The sequence below is a fragment of the Passer montanus genome, unplaced genomic scaffold, assembly GCF_014805655.1.
Source record: "Passer montanus isolate IOZ18808 unplaced genomic scaffold, ASM1480565v1 scaffold10, whole genome shotgun sequence".
NCBI classification, from domain to species: Eukaryota; Metazoa; Chordata; class Aves; order Passeriformes; family Passeridae; genus Passer; species Passer montanus.
Genome location: NW_024356505.1, coordinates 13,201,770 through 13,216,344, shown reverse-complemented (window position 1 = coordinate 13,216,344; position 14,575 = coordinate 13,201,770). Strand labels below are relative to the sequence as shown.

The 14,575-nt window shown below is 36.9% G+C and overlaps 1 protein-coding gene and 1 long non-coding RNA gene across 2 annotated transcripts in view; both read left to right on the top strand.

Moving 5' to 3' along the window:
* Nucleotides 1–8,122, top strand: part of DNAH11 (dynein axonemal heavy chain 11) — a 28,371-nt gene extending 20,249 nt beyond the window's left edge. Inside the window, exon 7 of the mRNA XM_039710003.1 lies at nucleotides 7,710–8,122. The gene's annotated coding sequence lies outside the window, so the exon portion shown is untranslated. The remainder of the gene's footprint in view (nucleotides 1–7,709) is intronic.
* A 2,170-nt stretch (nucleotides 8,123–10,292) lies between these two features.
* LOC120502514 lies at nucleotides 10,293–13,106 on the top strand. The gene is made up of 4 exons (XR_005627534.1): nucleotides 10,293–10,391; nucleotides 11,445–11,581; nucleotides 11,710–11,889; nucleotides 12,561–13,106. It is a non-coding gene; the product is annotated as an uncharacterized LOC120502514 (long non-coding RNA).
* The last annotated feature ends 1,469 nt before the right edge of the window (nucleotides 13,107–14,575 follow it).

Sequence of the window (14,575 nt, the reverse complement as noted above, 5' to 3'; positions counted from 1 at the left end):
CTTTGTTCTGAACAAATTTCTAATTTACTTTGAAAATAGGAACACTTTGCATAAGGAAGGTAGTAAACATTTTTTTTCTCTCAGCTGAGACAAGTACAAGGTGTTCAGCAAGAAGAGATGAGAGACATATTACAAATCCTGATCTGTCTTTGCTGGAAGTTTAGCCACATGGAAGTTGCCTTTATTTGGATTTTGGGGTTTGCAGGAACTAGAAAAGGAAAAGGTCAATGAGATCATCAAATCTATTCTTCTTCTAGCAGGGTTTGATCAAATTTCAGGCGAGCAATGCGTAGTGATGATAAGACTGGAAGATCTGTGGTGCCTGGTAGGCTGTTGCTGACTGTGCTGCTGCTCCTTGCACAAGGAATGTTTTGTAGCTATCCTTCCATGTTCCTCCCTTGAACAATGATCTCCTAGGTTTTGTGACACCCTTCTCTATAAAAACACAGGCACTTTGATGTATTTCAGAAGCTTCATACTGTGTTATCTACATGCCAGATGATACTCCTGGCCTCGGTTACTATCCAGCCACAGCCATCAATTCTCTGGGTGCTTTGAGTGTGCCTCAGGCAAAACCTTTTTTGAAGGGCTGTGAGTTGTAACTCAGAAGAACTGATGCTTTCAGAGGTGATGAAGGCTTGGACGTGGAGCTTTTTCAAACATGATGGTAGGCCCTTATAGATTATCCATGTAACTAAATCTCAATTATTTGTTTCATCCACATATAAGGCAAGAAAACAAGTCTTCTGGTTTAGGTGTCAGGCATAGAATGTGCTGGTGTGTAGACAGTGATTTTCAAATTCCATGGTCTTTGGAGAGGTGTGTAGAAAAAAGCATTTAGACCTTAATAAGGCAATTTGTAGAATAAGCATTAGCCATAAATAATAACAATTTCAAGACTTCTCTGTTTTATATTGAGCTTTGCCCTTCAGACTCTTCTGATAACTGACAGAAGTGCCAATTAACTCCATTCACGGATTTATCATTTTGGCCCAGCTTTTCCCCATAAAAACCTTGTAATAGTAATCACTATAAAAACCTTGTGTAGTAATCACACAACAGTCAGATAGTCATCCACTTTAACAGAGGCATGCATTAGTGTGATTGACACAAATCTACTGTAAATGGGTTCCTTATATATTTGGTATTTTTGGATGCAAATAGCCCATCATCTTACCAAACTTTCTGACAATGTTGCTGATCTTAAATTTCAAGAGAATACAGAGGAATAAATGTTGTAAATGTTGCCCTTGGGAAATATACAGCACAGAAAAGGAGCAAGTTCTGTTCCATGACACATGTAGATTTAATGATCAGATATGTTGAGTTATGTGAAATCTCCTTAATGAATTTTGCCCTCTTTGGGATGTAAATTAAATAGACACTTTCAATTGCATAAAATGTTACTTTTAGTTATACAAACTTGGAAAAAAAAATCATAAACCCAAAACACTTTGTTACCCTATACTGTGTAATTTACTATAATTTAAAAAATTGTCTATCTTTCTCTTTTACATAAAAGGTTTTTTAAAAGAAGGATAGACAGTTTACTGTTTGGAAGTAATGAAAATGAAAAAATGAGTACTAAAAGTCATAGAGCTGATCAAGACTATGGTTGAATATTGCATTTCTCATACTTTCTCTCTCCTGCTGCTCTTTTTACTTTGTCTTCTGTTATAGTTTCAGATCCCCTCCTGCCTTATCCTGTAGCACACACCTCCCCAAACCTCCAGTGCTCTCACACATCTCCTATCAGCTGAACCTTTCAGCTGGTTCTGAGCCTCATATTTGCCCAGTGGCCAGCCAGCAGTGTGCTAACTGGGTGGTGGTAGGTCAGGGAGAACAGATCAGCAACTTCTGAGACAATAACTTATTGTTCTCAGAACAGTGCTGAATGCATAAGCATTCACGTTGCATAAAATCAATGTTGCCTGTGGTTCTAATGATTGATTGTCACAGCAGGGAGGCCCCAGACTGAATGGACAAGTATATGCAGCTTGCTTCTTGGAGATAGTTTCTCCAAGATACAGCTATGTTTGAGCACATGGAGACAGAAAATACTGTATTGTCTGGGCCTGTACTGGGGCTGTGAACACAAAAAACTCCAGACTTTCTTATTTGGAGCTTTAAGACAGTATGTCTGTGTTCAAATCAAGTGGGTATGTAAAAAAAAACCCCAATATCTGGTGTCTCATCTGAATCCTGCTGAAGGTACAATGACAGAGAAAATGGATGGAAAATCCACTCTCATTTCAAGTTTGTGAAAAGTGCTGCAAAAAGTTTGCAAAAAGTAACAAAAATCCTTTGTGAAGATTAATGAGATGAACTTCCTTTATTTTTAGTACAAAATATACCATTACGCATAAATTTATGCGTGCTTGGGGTTTTTTTGCTTCAAAAGGTGGAGTCCTGGTTGCTACACTTTGAGGAAACTGTATACAATGCAGTACATCTCTGCTCCATGGAGGCACGAAGAGAGGCAGAGAGAACAGTGAGGTTTTGACCACTCAGCCCAGGCTGAGCTTAGTACTTCACAAACCTGATGGGTTTTAGATGTAGAAATGGCATTGGCAGGCTGAAAGAGAGCTTGACAACAGCCTTGAAGGATTGCCACAAGAAGCAATTTTTGTTTAATTCACAGAAAGTAAATACAGCATGAAAATAACCATATTGGTATAGTTTACATATTAAATGTTAAACATATGAACATATTACTGTAACATATTAAATAATACAGCACCTACTGAAAAAAGAAGCATGGCTTTTTCTTCAATTTCTGCTACCTCATGGGCATTTTTATCACATCTTAATTACTGGGGTATTGTAGGATTTTTCTGAACTGAGACAAAAGCTAAAAGTGAACATTCTGCCACAGTGGTGTGATAAGAACAAAGTACACATTCAGTCTGTATACGTACAATCCAATACATATATACCCGTATATTTGTGTAAGGAAGCCAAAACTAATTTATTTGTTTATATCAAACCAAGCAGTTTACGTCCATGTTTAGTTTTAGTCCCATATCAGAAGAATACATTGTGCATTTAATTTTTTGCTTTACCCTTTTTTGTCTCAAACTTCTCCTGAATGTTTTTCTCCTGCTGTGAGTACTCTTTCTCTTCGTGAAAACTTTCAGTAGTTTTGGTTTTGTTTTTCAACGTAGAATATCTGCTGAAGGGAAATACAAAATAGGAAAGAGACTTTAAAGGGGTCATGAATATCTGACAGAACTGTCTAAATTTTCTCTGTAATTGAAAATGCATTATATCTTTCTATTGATATTTCCATGTATTTTTACATTTGCCTCCTTAGAATTACATGCAGTAGCTGACATTGGGGTTTTCCCCCTTATTAATATGAAACTGGAATAATTCCATAGTCACTTTGTATTACATAACTCTGTAGTCATTTATATCATATTTTGTATTCATCCCCTTATTGCTTTGTCTATTTTTAAAATGTCTCTGATCTTTCCTAAGGACTATTTTTAGTTTGCCAATAAATGTTCTTGTACAATTAGTACAATTTTATAAAGTCTGGTACATATCACTATGGAGATTATAACCACAGAATTTTCAATTCTATTTCATGTACATCATCTCATCCATCCGTTCCTCCTACCGTGCCTAGCTGACCATCTGCAGCATTTGTGCTCACCTGGATTGTTGCTGTTTTGGAGATGGTTCAAATTTCTGTTTAAACCAGGATTTCTTCTGGCATCTCATGCTGAATATCAGAAAATTTGTATGTATAAGCCAGTTTTTATGGTGAATTAGTTCATGATGTAGGCAGAACTAATTTCTAGCAGTAATGATGGTAGATGGTGCTGGAAGCCATCTGTTTTAGAGGGTTACCTAAATCTTTTCAGGTCACTGAGCTAAATGCTCTTTATTACCATGCTGCTTGGAGAACTTTCCTCAGGTGATCATGAAAAAATCATGGCCATTTGCACCAAAGCTGTTCATGGCAGAGAGATATCAGCAAGCCTTCAAGCCCAGAGGGTGCATGTTTGAATCAGCTATATTTTGCATTCAGAGTTTGTTCTGCCTTCAGTAATTCACAGTGTGTTTTGCTCTCCTTTCAGAGGCATGTGCATCTCCAGAGCATCTCCTCTTCCTGTGGTGGCTTTTTAAAGGTGCAGACAACTGAAATTTCAAATGTTTATTTAAACCAAAGTTCTCACTCATACATAAACTTTAGCTCAGGTAAAAGTAATGCTGTTGGTCTGAATGCACAAAATGTTTCACTGGATTGGAATTGAAATAGGAAAGAATTCTTATTTTCCCCCTAAGCCTCAGAAATAAAATGGGCTTTTAAGGTGGCATTCAGATAAGAGGAAACAAGGCTTGAGGAGTAAAATGAAACTCATTGTGGTCAAAGTAATGTCAGCTCCCTTGCAAAGACTGCATTGTTCGTGTGGAGAGCCCTTGTGTTCTGCTGTAATAGCTCTGTTAAAATTATCTTCTATTACACTTGCATCTGTATAAAGGCACAAATGCCTCAAGGTGCATCTAATCCTTTATAATAGATTGTAGTAGTTATTAGTCATAAGTGGCAGGAATGAGGGGTGAGGCCTGCTGGTGACAGCTGCAGCTTTCTGATGGGTGGCACTTGTACCGTCTGAATAGCTCCTACCCGGCATCTTGACTCTTTGATGGCTCTTAGGTCTCCAGTTCCAGAGCTTTTCTTGCTGTCACAGGTACGCCACAGATGGAATGATGTCCAGAAACAGTTTTGCCAACATTTGCCATGCTCAGTTTCAGTACTTTTATGAGTAATTGGGAAATACCCCTTGGCAAGTTATTACATCTTTGATTGACAGGTAATGACTGCTATAAATAACAGTGCCTGCTTTATCTGTTTCAGAAATGAAAAGTTAAATGTTTCTTAGAAGTTCAGAGTTCTTTTCTACCTCATAGGTATATTATAAGGTTATCAAGACACAATATATTTCAGAATCTATGTGCATGTAGGTGCACATACATAATAAATGGTATGATTTCAATGATCTCTACATTTATAAAAACTGAAATATTTTTTACATAATTTAAGCTATATATTCATTGTCTAGTCTGAAGGGGAATATGATCAGATCTTTGCCACGGTTAACAAGGAATTCTCACAAAGTTTTTTTTTAATTTGTGAAAGTCCAAACCATTGGGTTCTGTTTTTTTTTTTCATACCACATACAGTGAACCTTTTTCTTCTGGGCATGTTTTGGCTCCAATATGGAATTTCTTGTTAAAATAAGTGATCAAAAGAGATACACTCAGGCATCCTGGCTAGCTTAATGCTTTCAGCCCTCAGCTGGGAGGCCAAATTCTGATATTCAAGTCTTTGAAATAACCAAAGCAGCAACTGCAGCCTCCTGTTTCCTGTCCTGTGTGATCACTGATAGGATCTTCCTTCTTAATTAAAAATATTGATGTAGTTAGTTTTCTTTTCTTTCAAAGTAGTACCACACCATGATTTTACATGAATATAGAAGAGATACATTTGTGGTTTAGGACATTAAATTATAATGAGAAAGTAGACTTGGAATAAATCATCCATGAAATATAAGGGTTATAAAAAAAGCTCCTGATATTGTAGAAGTTCATTGCAATCCAAAAAATCCCTTTTCATATGTCAAGGTGTTCTATTACTCCAACCCAGGCTGTCCACCTAGCAGTGAGTGGTGCTCCTGCAGGACCAGGTGGCAGAGAGAAGACAGAGACCATGGAAGATTTAGGCTGTGCCCTTAGTATGACAGTGAAAATTTTTGACTATACAGAATACATGGATTAAAAGGTGAAATATTGTTAAGCAGTATGGAGATTGTTGTTTAGCTTCTTTTTCATGTGAATTACACACTGGAAACTGCTGCTTTCAAGAAAAATATGTTAAATGTTTTAATTTTAGTCTGTAGGGAATATCTCTAAATGTTTGGTCCAGACAGGAGCTTTGAGGAATTCAATCATCTCTTGGTAGAACTGCTTTCAAGAAAAATATGTTAAATATTTTAATTTTTGGTCTGTAGGGAATATCTCTAAGTGTTTGGTCCAGACAGGAGCTTTGAGGAATTCAATCATCTCTTGGTAGAAGTCCAGTCAGTAGTGGCAGTACAATTAAAGCCTATCCACGATAAAATTAGGAAGAAAAAGAAGTGAGTGTGCTTTGTACTTTGCTGGCTATAAATTCTGAACCAGTAATATCTTCCTCTGAAACTTTTTGTAAATGAAAGACTAGATGGTAACACAAAATCATCTGTGTAATGTACTACCCAAAAATAATTTTCTCTTCTCTTCAAACTGTAGGAATAAATGTGAGTAAACCCTGGTCCTACCAGATTACAGTTAAAGTTTTGCTATTGAAACTGGTTCAAGTCCTACCATGTGAGGTCAGGACACCCTATGGGTGAGAAGTTTGGAGGGATTCAACTTTGCAAGAAACTTCCATGGTTCCAGGATTTTCCAGTGCTTTTGAGACATGCCTTGTTTTTCCACTGTCCTATGTTCCCCTTTCTCCATTTTGGTTTTTTTTTTTTTTTTACTCAATATTATCTCCTGGCCTTTTCAAACCCTCTGCATCCCTAGTAGTCTCCTTTATTCTGTTTCAAAAGGTGATCCTTCCTATAGACATGCTTCAGCCACATGCACTGTCTGTGGCTCTCAGTGTTTTCCTTCTGAATTTAATGCCAGACAGATTACTAAAAGCTGAAATACCTCTGCTTGCTAAGGTCTAGTAAGTTTTCTTTTTTTGTAAGTAGTATCTTTCTTTTAACACTTCTTTGTGTTATCTTTTTTTAACAGATTTGTATTTCTTGGTGAAAACATTACACTGAAATCCAGAGCTGAATATTTATTACTATGATCCCTGCATGTGCAGGTCAGACAGAACTACATGAGAACCTCTGGTTCCCCATTCATACTCAAATATGACAAAATTAAAACTGGTCATTTATTTCAGCAGTATGTTTCTGGATGGAGAAAAAGAAGAAATATTGGTGGTTTTTTAGTAGTAAGAGCTCTAAGGGACAGATTTGCTGGTTTGTAACTGGCTTGAACACAAAAGTCAAGATCTCATTTTTTGCTTGTATGTAACTTAAGTAATGATTTTTAATGAGGAAATTGTGAAAATGTTTAGCAATAACATTAGTATTTCATGTTCTTTTAAAAATGAGATTTAATGAGATTTTTTCATTTGTGTCATTACAATTTCTGGGTTTTTGTTCTAAAAGTTTGAGCAGTTATATTTAGAAAAGAAACAGTAAAACCTCTAAAGGCAACCAAGCCTTCATATAAAAGCACTAAAGCTCTCAAAAAAATTGAAGAGCTTTAAAAAAGAGTGGCATTTTTAGCAATGGTTGTGTTGCACTTGGCTTCCAGGCCCTGTACAGCTGCTGGCTGTGCCCCCAGTGATCAGTGGCAAGTGCCACCACTGCAGCCTGTGCCTGCTCTGAATTTGGGCAGTACCTGCCTGTGTTTCTCAGATGCCTCTTTTGTGCAGCAATGTTATGGAATATTAACAATCACCAGTGCCTAATTAGCTCATTTTGCTTTGAACTAGGGTCCTTGTCAGCTTTGATTGACACACTTAATTGTGACTCTCTTGAGCTCTGTTTTTTAAAATGTTTGCCCACATCAGACATTTGATTTAGCTGACTTATTCTTACCATGTTTAAATACTAATCTGTGTATCTGGATAATGGGTTTTTTTCCTTCCCTAGAACCTGTGCCATGGTTGTCCCTGACATTGAACTGGTCTCTGTAATAATGTTGGCTGCTAAAGTGTTCATTGGTGCCTGTTTGTTAGCCAGGAGGTTCATCACCTTCTAACCTCTCTGCAGGGAGCTGCTCCCTGAACAGGTGAGGGTTCTTTGGGCTTCTGGATTTAATTCATACCCATTAGCACACACTCCATGCCAGTGCAGCTGAATACTGCATAATAGGAGGGATTTATGCATGTTATCTTATCTTGTATTTTAAAGACACTTTGAATCACATGACCATCCTTAATAAATCGTCAGACATTAATTTGAAAAAAAAAGTGTTCTTTCTTCTTACCTTTGGATGTTTGTAATGTGTTTGTTTTGCATTAAACAATTATATATCACCACTTCATACCTGGGATGACTGCTACATTGTGATGCTGTGTAACACCCATGTAAATAACCATCTTTTGGAGAAGAGAGTAACAGAGTATAAATTATTTTGAAAAGCACACAGCGTATTGTAATTGAATGAACGTGTCTTGAAACTTTCCCCAGTAAAAGCAGCGACAACTGTTTGAAAAAAAGGGGGGAGAAAAACATTTCTAAATAATTTAATTATTATACTAGAAAGAGTCCATATTCAGAAATAATATCTTAAAAATGCAAACCTAGAAATTGTATGATCTCTTCCCTGTATGTATGCTGGTTTAATAATCTCCAGCTGTATAATTTTTTGCAAGATATCCCTAATATTTATTTTTATCAATGGAATTAGAACTTGAAGAATCCTTCAACCTTAAGCCATAAACTCAAATAGCAGGCAGGGCCTTTATGAAATAAAAAACAACTTTATTTTCATGCCTGCATAATTTCAAATTTATGTCTAAATATCCTGAAGATTTTCTGACACATTCTTGCCATTTTCTAGAGATAATGAAATTAAACCATGCTTATCTAAAGATAATTAATATTGTTTGCTACACTAGAACAAGGATTCCTTGAGTCTAATGATTGCTTTGTCATGGAGGCACATTGTGAATTGAGAAAAGTGATTTATACTGTTGTTTGCCACTTCAGTATTAATCATAGTTGCAATAATAATATTACCATTAATGTTTGAAGCAAAATCTAGAATGCTCTTTTTTGTTTACTTCTTAACTCTCATTTGGTTTACTTTTAATGGAAATGGGAGAAATCAAATTCCTCTGAGAAAAAATTCTGGGCTTCTGCACAAAATATACAGCAGTTCAGAGAGTTCCAAGAGTATTGCTCCAGTGTTGGGACTTTTAGAACTTTAAATATACCTTTGGGATTCTAGCCTATGGAAACTGCTGCAGAACAGGGTTATCAGTCAGGGCTTTCAGTGCATATGTTGTGAAGGGACTTCTAGTCCTGCCATGCCATGGCAAAGGAAGTCCTTGTACACTGAACAAACCACACACCAGGCTGCTTTAAAGATGCATATCCTGCAAACAAACAAACAAAAAAAAAGCCCCCAAAAAACAAAACAACAACAAAAACCACCTAAAGACACAAAAAACCCCCTTGCCTAAATCTAACAAAGTCTTATTAAATTTAGTCTACTCCTAAACTTCCTAGTTTCATTATTGATTCTGTTTTAACTTCTTTACCCACATGTACCATTTCTGAAATGTGGAGACTCCTTTTCAATGCAGATAATAGATAAATAATAATTTACCTCAGAAATCTTTTCCTTGCTGATCATGAACTCTCCTGAGTTTGGAAATTACTTTTTTTAACTCTTTTTTGTGCTGTATTTAGTACATTTGATTCACACTTAGAGTTACCACTGTCGTGGAAGAGGATAGAGGCATGGCATCTGTCAACTTCAAAGGTGTATTTTTAAGTTGTGAATTTACTTCCAGTTTTGTTGTTGTTTTGGGATTGGGTTTTTTTGGTTTGGTTTTTTTGGGGGGTTTTTTTGGGTGTTTTTTTTGTTTTGTTTTTGTTTTGGGGGGTTTTTTTTGGGGGGTGGAATAGACAAAACAATTCCTTTTTATTTATATTGAATTCCTAGATATGGCTGCAGAATATGTTCCCAAACTTTACTCAGCTTATAGTCAGTTAAGAATAGGGAACCAAATGGTGGAATACTAAAAATTAAATAGATACATTTCAGCCTTTTCTATTTTTTAGCCAACCTCTAATACTGACCAAAAGCCACTGTAAGACTGCAAGTGAATAAAAATGTCTTGGTTTACTCTGTGTGTAAAATGATTGTTTTCTTCATGAACATTACCACTTAGTTTTATTGCATGTGCTAATATGACTAGTTATGATGTCTTTGTAGGGCTGTTATGACTGGGGTCTTCATACTATCAAGTCAGTTTTGGTAATTTCTGGGTCCCTGAAACAAGGAGACAAGAGCAGACCTGAGGACTGGGTAAAATATGTTTCTGGTGTCTTGCCTTTGAATAAAAACAGACTCCTAAAAAAATTATTTAATGTTCTTGTAGTACATTGTTTACCCTCCTTTTCCATGTGCTTATGTGAGTCTTAAGAGACTTCAATTTGCATAAAATAGTGACAGATGATATCCCAATTTTCACAGGCATGATCAGTGACCTGTTTCCATCTCTGGATGTTCTGAGGATGGGGAACCTCCCGTATGAGCAGATGGTTAAACAATCTACCCTGGAGCTGTACTTGCAGCCAGAAGAGAACTTTATTCTCAAAGTAAATGAATTCATTGTCTCTAATTAGTCCCCTTAAGATTTTTTATCAAGATAATTGCCAATGGGTTGTTTGTATTAGACATGAAGATTATTTTTGAGTGTGTTAAAGCATTGACAAAGTGTCTCTCAAGGACTCGGTATTTCAAAAGCATTTCATCACAGCACTAATGTTCCTCAGTATGATAAACATGTCCATAAGGAAATGTGTATCCTATTTGGAGAAGTGCACAGTGATAATCTTGAGTGACAACAACGTTTGTTTGTGCACGGTAAGAAGAATTTGCATTTTGTAACAAATTCATTGTTGGTCAGATATTTATAGTGAGGAAAGAAGAGTAAGGGAACAAAACCATATAAATAAGAAGGTGTGGATTTGGAATGTGCATGGCTACATGTGACTTTGGTGTACTCTGGCTTTTATGATTAGGATAATGCATGTTATTCTGTACACATGAAATGCATGCAGGTACATGTATATATGCATGTATACTCACAAGAATTAGTTGCCCACAACCTAAATTTAAGCCCTAATTTATTTTAATTACAGACAGAGTGAAAAAGTGAAACATAGAAACACTGGTTAGTGTACAGACCAAATAAAAAGTGTATTTATTCCCACCTTCCTTCAAGGAACATCCACATCTGCTGTATGTGGCAGCAGATCTTTACCTTTATTGGAGTATATTGGAAATAACCAGGCTGGTTGAATGTGACTGATCAGAAGACTTATAAAGGATTTTGTGCTCTTCTCTCTTGTTCCATTTTCCTGACAGAGGGGTGAAAACCAGTAAGGTATGCCTTGAGGTATTATGAACTTCACAATCAGCCTTCTACAGAGTATTTTGTTTCCTGCTAACTGGGTAAATCAGAAGACAAGCGCTGAGGATCATGAACTTGTTCCTGTTAGGCTTTGGAAAATCAGAGTGAATACTGATCTTCACTAAAACAGCAATCCACAAGCAGACAAGCTATTTCTAATCTGTGACTCATACAACTATTTCTTTGGAAGCAGTATTACTTTAGGAGACTGACTTTGTATTTTTTTGAATTCCAGCTGTACAACTGATTGCAGAATCCACTTTGCTAAAGCAGTGGCAGAATTGTGATAACTGTTCTGTATCCTTGGGTTTTCACAGTCCTGCAGGACTGTGTGGCTGTCTGTCAGAATAGGATTTGTTCTCACTTGCTGAGGTAATTGCTTTAATTCTTTTGCACTAACTCTTTTATCATTTTCTGAGAGAGCGTGTTGCTTGATGCAACATTAGCTTTGCTGAGGCAATTCTGCCAAGAAACTGCAAGCTTACTTTTTACTATTAAAGGGAATAAGAATGAGGAGGAGAAAAAAAATCTTGTGAACAACTGTCTCTGTGATAAGAGCTATAACAGGAGAGGGGAGGTGCTCACTGTGTGTCCCTTCTGCGTGGGAGGATGTCAGCTGGAGGAGCAGCCGGCAGTGTGTCACTCTGTGTTTGTCGGTGGAATTGCAGGGAATGGAGAGGGTAAGGTGCCTTCCTTGATGTGCAGCATGTTTTCCATCTCACCTTGTAAAGAAACTGCCACTGCTCTTGCATTACAAATTCTTCATGTTGCCTTTGCCTGAGGCTGCAGGGTGATAACACAATGCTGAGGCCACTCGGTCAGCCACATGATGAGCAGTGGAAAGCTCAAACATTGCAACCTAATTCTACATTTTATGTGTTCTTTGCATGTCCCAAAGGACAGTTATTCATGGCATGAAGTAATGAACATTCAATTTGACAGATTAGACTAAGTAATACTTTGTTCTGGAAGGAGAAGCAGGATGTTTTAATTAGACTTCTAGAAAGACATCATGGAGTGTCCTGCCAAAACATTAGACAAATAATTCTAATACATAATGCTTGCTTATTTATGCTACTAAATGCTGGCAGCTGCATAGATTTTCTTCTCCATTTAACATTTTCTATTAGAATTGAGTGCAGAATATGAATATTTCAGACTGGGAATCTCCTTTCCTATCCTTAGGCTTAATGGAAATTTGGGGCTAAACTAGCACAAAGACAAGAATAAATTAATGTAAACTGTTGGCTGAGTACAGGGATTCAGTCCAAGATCCAGTTCAGGAAAAAGTGAAAAACTCCTACTATATGAAAATGGTGTCACTAACATTCACCCTGCTCCTTTTCTTCAGGTTCTGCAAGTTCTTCATCACATGTATATGAACACAAAAGAAATGCCCATTTGGAATTAATTTAGTGCAGAAGTTCTGACAGCTGATGAACTGTGTGGTTTTGTACACCAGGAAACCTGAGAATGGAAAGATGGCAAGAAACACATGTGTTCTTGCTAGGATGTCATTCTCCATCCAAAATGGACAATACCAGAATTCAGAGAACATGTAAGAGATAGAATTCTTTAATTTTTCTGAGGTTTTGATGCAACTGGACATGGGTGCAGAGCACTGGTGGTTTGGAAAGGCTGGAGGGCAGGGCAGGATGCTAGTAGACAGAAAGTATTAGCCTGCACAATTTTGATCCAGCTGTCTTGAAGGGCCTCTTATTTTCTCCTCAGACCCATGGTACCTCCCTTATATCTCCCATATCATGAAGACTAATGACCAACTCTCCTGTAATCAAAAAAATAAGTCACAATTACATAAAATGCAGTCATTTTGCTGTATTGAGTGTTCACTGATTTTTTTTGTTATTTTAAATAACCACCTAATAAACACACAAAGGAGGAGAACTTGGGTTTGATGTTACAAAAGCTTCTTGTTTCAGTGATGTGTCGTCTTCTGAAGTTTTAATTGCAATACAATGTTGTTGTTTAAGCACTTAAGTGATAAGATTCTATTGAAATACAATTTGCAGTTCTGCTGTCATATTCTCTGAGAGGACAAGCCAATTATTACCCATGAGGGGCCAAAAAGGTTTATTCTAAATAGGGATATAAATCCTATATAGACCAAGTGCCTCAACACTGTTATGGATGCTAACAAGGTGAGCCTTTGAGAACACAATTACAGTGGCTTTCCCTTTATCTGTTTTCCCATTTCTTCTTCCTCTATTTTTCTGAAGACAGTTTTGCACTGTGCATTCCTTTTTCTTTTATTCTTATAATTTCTTTGGTTTTCGCTATTGCTAAGTATATTTAATACCTAATTAACACTTTATGTCTTGCCCATTTGGCACAGAAAAGAGCCTTAAATTAGTCTATGAATGCTGTAATGCTGATTGTGCCTCCTAGATGTGAGCTGGTGTAACTCGAGATATCAATGATGAGATTATTAAAACTGGTATTTAGAAAGTCTCTCAATAAAATAGACTTAAGATTGCAGTATTGAAATCCTTGCATCACGGTATTATGGTGATGCCTTTTAGCTTTTATATTTTTCAGATTCTATGCTGCTTTAGTGTATGGTTCTGAGCTTCATATTGAAGGATGGTGAGCTCTCTTCACAGAGTAGCTAGACAAAACAATTCCTTTTCTAGCTTGGGACCAAGGACATTCAATACAAATTTCAGGCCCAAAAGCATAAATAGTAGTGGAAAGAAGAGAGAAAAACAAGGATGGGACTTCATAACCTAAAGCTGTAATTGGACAAGTAACTCCAGTGTGCAAATGTACCAAAACTTATAGAAGTGTGACACTTTGTGACCGGTTATCCATTTTGTGACCATTTTGGGTCCATCTTGGGTGTAGCCCTGGCTGGGCTCTTGTACTGCCCAAGGTGTGTCCATTGAGGCCTTTTAATAAATACCCACTTTATTCTTTAACTCTGTCTAGTCTCTGTTTTAGGTCAGCCTTCACAAAGCATCAATGGAAGGTTAGTGTAGGAAATCTAAATCAGTCAGTCTAAGCACAGTAGGATACAGACTTCTTTCCTTCTTATCAATTATACAGCTAAACCACTTTTGTGGGCTCTCTGAAATGCTGAAATGTAATGAAATCCAAATCTAAGATCTGAATGTAACCTTTGGAAAGTGATTGGAGTTTTATGCTTTCCTGTCATAGAAACTTAAACCCTAGTAATACTCTGGTTATTAAGCAAGGTGGGGCGAGCCGTATAATCTAACTTTATCTGAGAAACAGGAAGTGGCTTTTTCAAGAAACATTTTGGAGCACCTAAATTTAGACTCCTGCTCTGAATCGTCTTCTGATTATTTCCATTGACCTTGAGAGCTTTTTCCCTCCTCTGCTTTTATC